Raw genomic sequence first — 9719 nt, 5'->3', positions numbered from 1 at the left:
AACCCTCTATTTAAAAAAAAAAAAAAAAAAAAAAAAGCCCAGAAAAGATGCTAATTGGTAGTGTGATGGAAAGAAAACCTTTGAGTAGAACTTGAATAAGTTTGGATTAATCAATATATGAACATTAAGAGAAGAAATGAAGAGCTTAATTCTTATACCAGAAGTGCATCTATTACAGCATAAACCAATTATATCTTTGACCAGAACCTATACTTTACTGATAGCGGTAGTCACCTATTTCTGAGAGTGTATCAAGCTGGAGCAGGAGCATGGAAAATAAAACAGAGCTGGAGCTTGAATTGACACTGACATCATCCCTACCTTAGAAGACAAATATATGTATGTGTATATATACATACATACACACACACACACACACACACACACACAGAGCAGAGCCACAGATATAGTCAATCTGAATACTTTGGTAAATTTGTCCTGGAGAGAAAACTTATCAGACAGTTGAATTTGGTGCTATCTTCCTTCTTCATTCTGACTTCCAACATCAGAAACTCCATGTGCGCAAGAAGTCCCACTTTCATTTTGCTCTGAATGACAGGGGAGTGAAACCTCCGTAAAGAATGAATTTTATGGGACAAGACAGGAAAATGGTGAATAGGAGGCAGGACTAAATTGCAGCTCCCACTCAGATGGACAGAGCAGTGTGTGGAGACTAACATCGTGAACTTTTGCTCCAAGAACTACCACAAGAACATACCAGGAAAGCCAAGAGAACCCATAGAACCTTTGAGGGAAGTGGATTGCTCCTGCAGGCCCCAGGAGACAGCTGAAAAACTGTGGGTGCCCAAAGTATGAAAGAGGGATCATCTGCCCCTGAACACCCACCGTCACTAGGGAACCTGAAGGTCCAAATCACAAGAGAAGGATTTGACTTTACTTGGAGCTGAAACAAAATTAGAGAGCTAAGTGAAACACAGGGGTAGAAGCAGCAGCGGGAAAAGCCCTATGGGCGCTTGGTCAGGGAAGGGAAAAAGTCCAGGGACGAAGTCCAGGGAAGCCATTTCTTTGTCTCAAAGAGGTCTTTGGGGAAGGTTGCTAGAGGAACTGAGAAAAGACCACAGAGAGAAGGAAACGTCCAGCTGAACTTTGTAAGAATTTTGACCAAATTCAAAATTTCTTGTACAGAACTCCCGGGAGGGGGTGAATCGGGAGTGCAGACACAACACAGAAACCACATCAGGTGGGGAGGCACAAAACCTGAAAGCACTGCTTGCTTTCTCAGCTAGGAGGTTGGTAGGCTGGGGCAAGTTCTCAGCCCTGCTCACCTGCTGCCTGGAAATAAACTCAGTGCAGCTGGGGGAGTACAGTGGGCATAAGACCAGTCTTTTGGGCTGTGTGGGAGCTGGGTGAGGCCTGGCCTATAACTGCCAGCTTTCCCCAACTTCCCTAGCCACCTGCGTGACTCAGCAGAGGCAGCTATAATCCCCCTGGGAACATGTAACTCCATTGGCCTAGGAACCATAATCCCATTCCTCAGCGGCCACAGCAAGCCCTGCCCAAGGGGAGTCTGAGTTCAGACATGCCTGACCCTGCCCCAACCTGATGGTCTTTACCCACCATGCTAGCTGAAGACAAACGACATAATCTCTTGGGAGACCTAGGGCCCCACCCACTGTCTGATCCTCCGTATACTACCACAGCTGATGCTGTCTTGAAAGTACCACCTCCTGGCAGGAGGCCAACCAACACAAAACTAGTGCAATAAACAAAACTACAACTAAGGATCCTCACAAGAGCCCATTTCACTCCCCTGCCACCTCCACAACAGCAGGTGCTTGTATCCATGGCTGAGAGACCCGAAGACTTTCACATCACAGGACTCTATGCAGACTCCCCCAGTACCAGCCCGAGCTGCGTGGCTAGATCCAGAAGAGAAGACAATCACTGCAGTTCAGCTCTCAGGAAGCCACATCCATAGGGGAAGAGGGAGAGCACAACATCAAGTAGTCCCCGTGGGACAAAAGAATCTGAACAGCATCCCTAAGCCCCAGATCTTCACTATGACATAGTCTACTCAAATGATAAAGAACCAGGAAAACAATTCTGATAATATAAAAGGTTCTTTAATGTCCCCCAAAAGATGATACCAGCTCACCAGCAATGTATCCAAACCAAGAAGAAATCCCTGAATTGCCAGAGAAAGAATTCAGGTTGATTATTAAGCTAATCAAGGAGGCACCAGAGAAAGGCAAAGTCCAACTTAATGAAATTTAAAAAAAAAATGAAACAAGCTACGAAAGGAAAAATCTTCAGTGAAATAGATAGCCTAAATAAAAATCACAACTTCTGGAAATGAGGACACTCTTAGAGAAATGCACAACGCACTGAAAAATCTCAGCAATAGAATTAAACAAGCAGAAGAAAGAACTTCAGAGCTTGAAGACAAGGTTTTTGAATTAACCCAATCCAAAAAAGACAAAGAAAAAAGAATTTTAAAAAATGAAGAAAGCCTCCAAGAAGTTTGGGATTATATTAACCAAATGCAAGAATAATTGGTGTTCCTGAGGAAGAAGAGAAATCTAAAAATTTGAAAAATACATTTGAGGAAATAATTGTGGAAAAATTCCCTGGCTCTGCTAGAAATCTAGACATCCAAATACAAGAAGCTCAAAGAACACCTGGGAAATTTATCACAAAAAGATCATCATCTAGGCACACAGTCATCAGGTTATCTAAAGTCAAGACAAAGGAAAGAATCTTAAAAGCTGTGAGGCAAAAGTGCCAGGTAATCTATAAAGGAAAACCTATCAGATTAACAGCAGATTTTGCAGCAGAATCCCTACAAGCTAGAAGGATTGGAGCCCCATGTTCAGCCTACTTAAACAAAAGAATTATCAGCCAAGAATTTTGTATCCAGCGAAAATAAGCTTCATAAATGAAGGAAAGATAGTCTTTTTCAGATAAACAAATGCTGAGAGAATTAGCCACTAACAAGCCAGCACTACAAGAACTGCTAAAAGGAACTCTACAGCTTGAAACAAATCCTTGAAATACACCAAAATAGAACCTCCTTAAAGCACAAATCTCACAGGACCTACAAAACAAAAACACAGTAAATAAAAAACAAAACAAGGTATTCAGGCAACAAATAGCATGATAAATAGACTAGAACCTCAAATCCAAATACTAGTGGTGAATGTAAATGGCCTGAAAGCTCCACTTAAAAGATACAGAATGGCAGAATGGATAAGAATTCACCAAACAAGTATCTGCTGTCTTCAAGTGACTCATCTGACACATAAGGAGTCACATAAACTTAAGGTAAAGGGGTGGAAAAAGATATTCCATGCAAATGGACACCAAAAGTGAGCAAAAGTAGCTATCCCTGTATCAGACAAAACAAACTTTAAAGCAACAGCAGTTAAAAAAGAAAAAGAAGGACATTATATAATGATAAAGGGACTTGTCCAACAGGAAAATATCACAATCCTAAATACATATGCATCTAACACTGGAGCTCCCAAATTTATAAAACAATTACTATTAGAACTAAGAAATGAGATAGACAGCAACACAATAATAGTGAAGGACTCCAATACTCCATTGACAGCATTAGACAGGTCATCAAGACAGAAAGTCAACAAAGAAATGATGGATTTAAACTATACCCTAGAACAAACAGACTTAACAGATACTTAGAGAACATTCTTTCCAACAACTGCAGAATATACATTCTATTCATCAGCACATGGAACATTCTCCAAGATAGACCATATGATAGGCCACAAAGCAAGTCTCAATAAATTTAAGAAAACTGAAATTATATCAAGTACTCTTAGACCACAGTGGAATAAAATTGGAAATCAACCCCAGAAGGAACTCTCAAAACCATGCAAAGACAGGAAATCAAATAACCTGCTCTTGAATGATCATTGGGTCAACAATGAAATCAAGATGGAAATTTAAAAATTCTTTAAACTGAATGATAATAGTGACACAACCTATCAAAACCTTGGGGATACAGGAAAGGTGGTCCTAAGAGGAAAGTTCATAGCCTTAAATATCTATGTCAAAAAGTCTGAAAGAGCACAAATAGACAATCTAAGATCACATCTCAAGGAACTAGAGAAATAAGAACAAACCAAACCCAAACCCAGCAGAAGAAAAGAAATAACAAAGATCAGAGCAGAACCAAATGAAATTGAAACAACAAAAAACAACACAAAAGATAAGTGAAACAAAAAGTTGGTTCTTTGAAAAGATAAATAAAATTGATAGACCATTAGCAAGATTAACCAAGAAGAGAAGAGAGAAGATCTAAATAAGCTCAATTAGAAACCAAACGGGAGATATTACAACTGATACCATAGAAGTACAAAAGATCACTCAAGGCTACTATGAACACCTTTACATGCATAAACTAGAAAATCTAGAGGAGATGGATAAATTCTTGGAAATATACAACCCTCCTAGATTAAACCAGGAAGAAATAGAAACTCTGAACAGACTGATAACAAGCAGCAAGATTGAAACGGTAATTTTAAAAAAGTCCAGGACTAGATGGATTCACAGCTGAATTCTATCAGACATTCAAAAAATTGGTACCAATCCTATTAACACTATTCCACAAGACAGAGAAAGAGGGAATTCTCCCTAAATTAATCTATGAAGCCAATATCACCCTGATACCAAAACTAGAAAAGGACATAATAAAAAAGGAAACTATAGACCCTGATGAATATAGATGCAAAAATCCCTAACAAAATACTAGCTAAGTAAATCCAACAGCATATCAAAAAGACAATCCACCATGATCAAGTGGGTTTCATACCAGGGATGCAGGGATGGTTTAACATATGCAAGTCAATAAATGTGATACACCACATAAATGGAATTAAAGCAAAAATCACATGATCATCTCAATAGACATAAAAAAAGCATTTGACAAAATCCAGCATCCCTTTATGATTAAACCTCTCAGCAAAATCAGCATAGAAGGGACATACCTTAATGTAAGAAAAGCCATCTATGACAAACTCACAGCCAACATAATACTGAATGGGGAAAAGTTGAAAGCATTCCCCCTGAGAAATGGAACAAGACAATGGTGTCCACTCTCACCACTTCTATTCAATATAGTACTGAAAGTCCTAGCCAGAGCAATTGGACAAGATAAAGAAATAAAGGGCATCCAAATTGATAAAGAGGAAGTCAAACTGTTGCTGTTTGCTGATAATATGATCATATACCTAGAAAACCCTAAAGCCTCCTCCAAAAAGCTCCTAGAACTGATAAATGAATTCACCAAAGTTTCAGGATATAAAATTAATGTACACAAATCAGTAGCTCTGCTATACACCAACAGCCACCAAGCTGAGAATCAAATCAAGAACTCAACCCCCTTTACAATAGCTGCAAAATAAAATAAAATACTTAGGAATATATCTAGCCAAGGTGAAAGACCCGTACAAGGAAAACTACAAAACACTGAATAAAGAAATCATACACAACACCAACAAATGGAAAGACATCCCATGCTCGTGGATGGGTAGAATCAATATTGTGAAAATGACCATACTGCCAAAAGCAATATACAAATTTAATGCAATTCTTATGCAAATACCACCATCATTCTTCAGAGAGCTAGAAAAAAATCCTAAAATTCATATGAAACCAAAAAAGAGCTCATATAGCCAATGCAAGACTAAGTAAAAAGAACAAATCTAGAGGCATCACATTACCTGACTTCAAATTATAAGGCCATAGTCACAGAAACAGCATGGTACTGGTATAAAAATAGGCACATAGAGCAATGGAACAAAATAGAGAACGCAGAAATAAAGCCAAATACTTACAGCCAATTGATCTACAACAGAGCAAACAAAAACATAAAGTGGGGAAAGGACACCTTATTCAAAAAATGGTGCCGGGATAATTGGCAAGGCACATGTAGAAGAACAAAACTGGATCCTCATCTCTAACCTTATACAAAAATCATCTCAAGACGGATCAAGGACTTAAACCTAAGACCTGAAACCATAAAAACTCTATATTTAAAAAGCCCTTCTAGACATTGGCTTAGGCAAAGAGTTCATGACCAAGAACCCCAAAGCAAATGCAGCAGAAACAAAGATAAATAGATGGGACCTAAACCAAAAAGCTTCTGCAAAGCAAAAGAAACAATCAGCAGAGTAAACAAACAACCCAAAGCATGGGAGAAAATCTTCACAATCTATACATCTGACAAAGGACTAATGTCCAGAATCTACAAGGAACTCAAACAAATCAGCAAGAAAAAAAAACAATCCCATCAAAAAGTGGGCTAAGGACATCAATAGGCAATTCTCAAAAGAAGATATACAAATGGCCAACAAACACATAAAAAAATGCTCAACATCACTCATTATCAGGGAAATGCAAATCAAAACCACAATGCAATAACTTACTCCTGCAAGAATGGCCATAATAACAAAATAATAGATGTTGGCATGGATGTGGTGAAGAAGGAACACTTTTACACTGCTGGTGGATGAATGTAAACTAGTACAACCACTATGGAAAACAGTGTGGAGATTCCTTAAAGAACTAAAAGTAGAATTACCATTTGATCCAGCAATCCCAATACTGGGTATGTACCCGGAAGAAAATAAATCATTATATGAAAAAGATACTTACACACTTATGTTTATAGCAGCATAATACACAATTGTAAAAATATGAAACCAGCCCAAATGCCCATCAATCAACAGTGGATAAAGAAATTGTGGTATATATACAACATAGAATACTACTCAGCCATTAAAAAGGAAGAAGATAATGGTATTTGCAGCAACCTGGATGGAATTGGAGACCACTATTCTAAGTGAAGTAACTCAGGAATGGAAAACCAAACAACGTGTGTTCTCACTAATAAGTGGGAGCTAAGCTATGAGGATGCAAGGGCATAGGAATGATACAATGGACTTTGGGGACTTGGGGGGAAAAGACTATACATTGGGTACAGTGTTCACTGTTCTGAGATTTTGGGTGCACCAAAATCTCAGAAATCACCACTAAAGAACTTATTCATGTAACCAAACACTACCTTTTCCCCAAAAACCTATTGAAATACATAAAATAAAATTTTAAAAGAATGAACTTTATAGTATAAAATAAGGAAATAGTTCAGTCTGAGCCTGGGGGTTAAGTCAGAATGTTTAGGCACAAATGCAAGTCAGACTGATGTTAATTTGGTATCCAGTTATTAAAAAGCGGACAATCCCTAATTAGATACCTCAGTGTAACGACTACAGGAGAACTTAATCATGATGTTTGTCCTGCCTTGCAGAATTGTCCTGCCTTAAAAAGTCACTGTCCTGTGACTTAGTTGGAAACTGTTCCTTGAAGCAAGCCAGATTAGTAAAGGATGCTGGGGCCTCTCCTAAGGTATAAATTTACCTAATAATGTTTTAAAGTCACCATTTGTCTTCATTATCTCTCACTCCAAATTATTCTGTATTGTTTCCAAGGTTACTCTCATATTCCATTGTTCTATAGTACACTTTAAAGATAAAGCTATGTATTTGGATAGCCAAATTTTCCCATCAAATTGCAATGTATTCTAAGTATGCTGAGTAATATAGCAAATTTCAGGTCTTGTTTTGGTTGCAAGGAGGGTTGCAAAAGAGATTCCCTGTAAATTTGTTGTCTAATAAAGGATATGCCCTGAACAAAAACAACTACCATGTAAGGCAGCAGTATTTAAGGAGCACCATGAACACGGTGTGTGCAGAAGTACCATAGATGTTCAGTACAATGGTGTGGTAGACAGTCATTCTCTTGGTACAGATCTCCAGGAACCTTTGTAATGTCTTTTCCTAACCCTTTCACAATGACAAAGGTGTTGACCTCTCCTGCAGTGTGATCTTTTTTGGGTTTTTTAAAGAGAAGACCAAAAGGAATAAAAACTAGAAGAAAAACCATAAAACAAATTGGCACTCAATATTGGCTGCAAGGATTATACCACTTACTAGCTATATGACTTTTAAAATGCTACTTATGTTTGTTTTCTCATCCATAGAATGGGGATATTAATAACTTAATATTTGTAAAACTCTTAGAACAGTCATATGTAGCAAATGCTAAAAGTTTTTGTTCAATTTTTTTGTGGGTGTGAATTAGGAGTCATCGAAAGTTGTTCTCCTGTATCCAACTTCATCTAACCTAGGAGACCTGATATGGATCAGTGACTGTCACTTAGAATTATGTTCAGCTGGGAATAACAAATACCCCCACCCCACCCCCAGTAACAATGAGTTCACCAAGATAGAAGTTTTTTGCCCTCACATGTAAATCTCAGCCGTAGGCAATTTTCAAGACTCTATTCCAGTCTTCAGGGAACCAGGTTCCTTCCAGCTTACTTCACTTCCTGGGCAGGTACTGGTGTGTACAGCATGGGCCAGTTCTGCTCCAGTCTTAGGGTGTCACTCCCCATTTTTCTTGGGCTCCACATTTGCTTCTCAACTGTACAGTGGTATATTGAGTGCCATGGAGAGTGTGGGTTAGGCTCAGAGAGTTAATCTGCCCAAGGTTACATGGCTGAAATTCAAAGGCTTTCTGGTGCCAAGACCCACATACAGTCCACTATTTATGCTTTTTCATAACATACTGTTTCTATCTGCTGCATAGCTGATGCTCAGATTTGCTCTTCAGAACTTTCACAGTCATTGTTTGGAGACAGGTTTGGGGAGAGGGAGGGTCAAGGAAGGGTCTGGTGAGCAGTCAAGCAACATCACAGAACTGTGGTCTGAATGATGGCAAAGAGGTAGAATGGTGTGAATGGATTCAAGAGATATTAGAGGTGAGTGGTAGAAGAGGGTCACAGGTAACATTTAGGTGTCTTGTTTGATAACCTGGGTGTTCAGTGATATTATTTACATAATTATGGAACCCTGGAGAAGAGAAAAGCAGATTTAGAATGTGGGAGATATAAACTGCAGCCTTTGATAACTGCGAAGTGGGGATGGCTAGAGGGCTCTAAACATCAGGGCAGACATGAAAGTGAAATACGAAGTTATTCTGTAACTATTTCCTGCCTATATTAGCAATTACTATCTGCACCACTCATCATTTAACTAAAACCTGCATTCTATTAATACCCTTTTGTGGGTAGATACTTAGACACCAGACACTTCATCATTTAAAAGTGAAACCAACCCACGCTGGTGATGTATTTCACAAAGAATATCAGATCAATTGCAGGAAATAATGAACTTATATTTTCTTTGAACATCTTGCATGGAATAGGTGAATCTGTGACTACATTACACGCAGCTTACACTTTCACCAGTCATCCACATAAGAAACATACCTGTTGAAAGAATTCAAACCTGGCCGGGCGCGGTGGCTCATGCCTGTAATCCCAGCACTTTGGGAGGCCGAGGCGGGTGGATCACGACGTCAGGAGATCGAGACCATCCTGGCTAACATGGTGAAACCCCGTCTCTACTAAAAATACAAAAAATTAGCCGGGCGTAGTGGCGGTCGCCTGTGGTCCCAGCTACTCAGGAGGCTGAGGCAGCAGAATGGCGTGAACCCAGGAGGCGGAGCTTGCAGTGAGCCGAGATCACGCCATTGGACTCCAGCCTGGGCGACGGAGCAAGACTCTGTCTCAAAAAAAAAAAAAAAAAAAAAAGAATTCAAACCTGACCACCTGCCTTCCAGCCAGGAAAGGGACTGTAAATATTAGGATATGAAAGAAAGGCAAAGAGCTGTTGTGG

This window comes from Gorilla gorilla, chromosome 5 (genome assembly GCF_029281585.2).
Source record: "Gorilla gorilla gorilla isolate KB3781 chromosome 5, NHGRI_mGorGor1-v2.1_pri, whole genome shotgun sequence".
Classification (NCBI taxonomy): Eukaryota; Metazoa; Chordata; class Mammalia; order Primates; family Hominidae; genus Gorilla; species Gorilla gorilla.
This window is presented reverse-complemented; position numbering follows the sequence as displayed.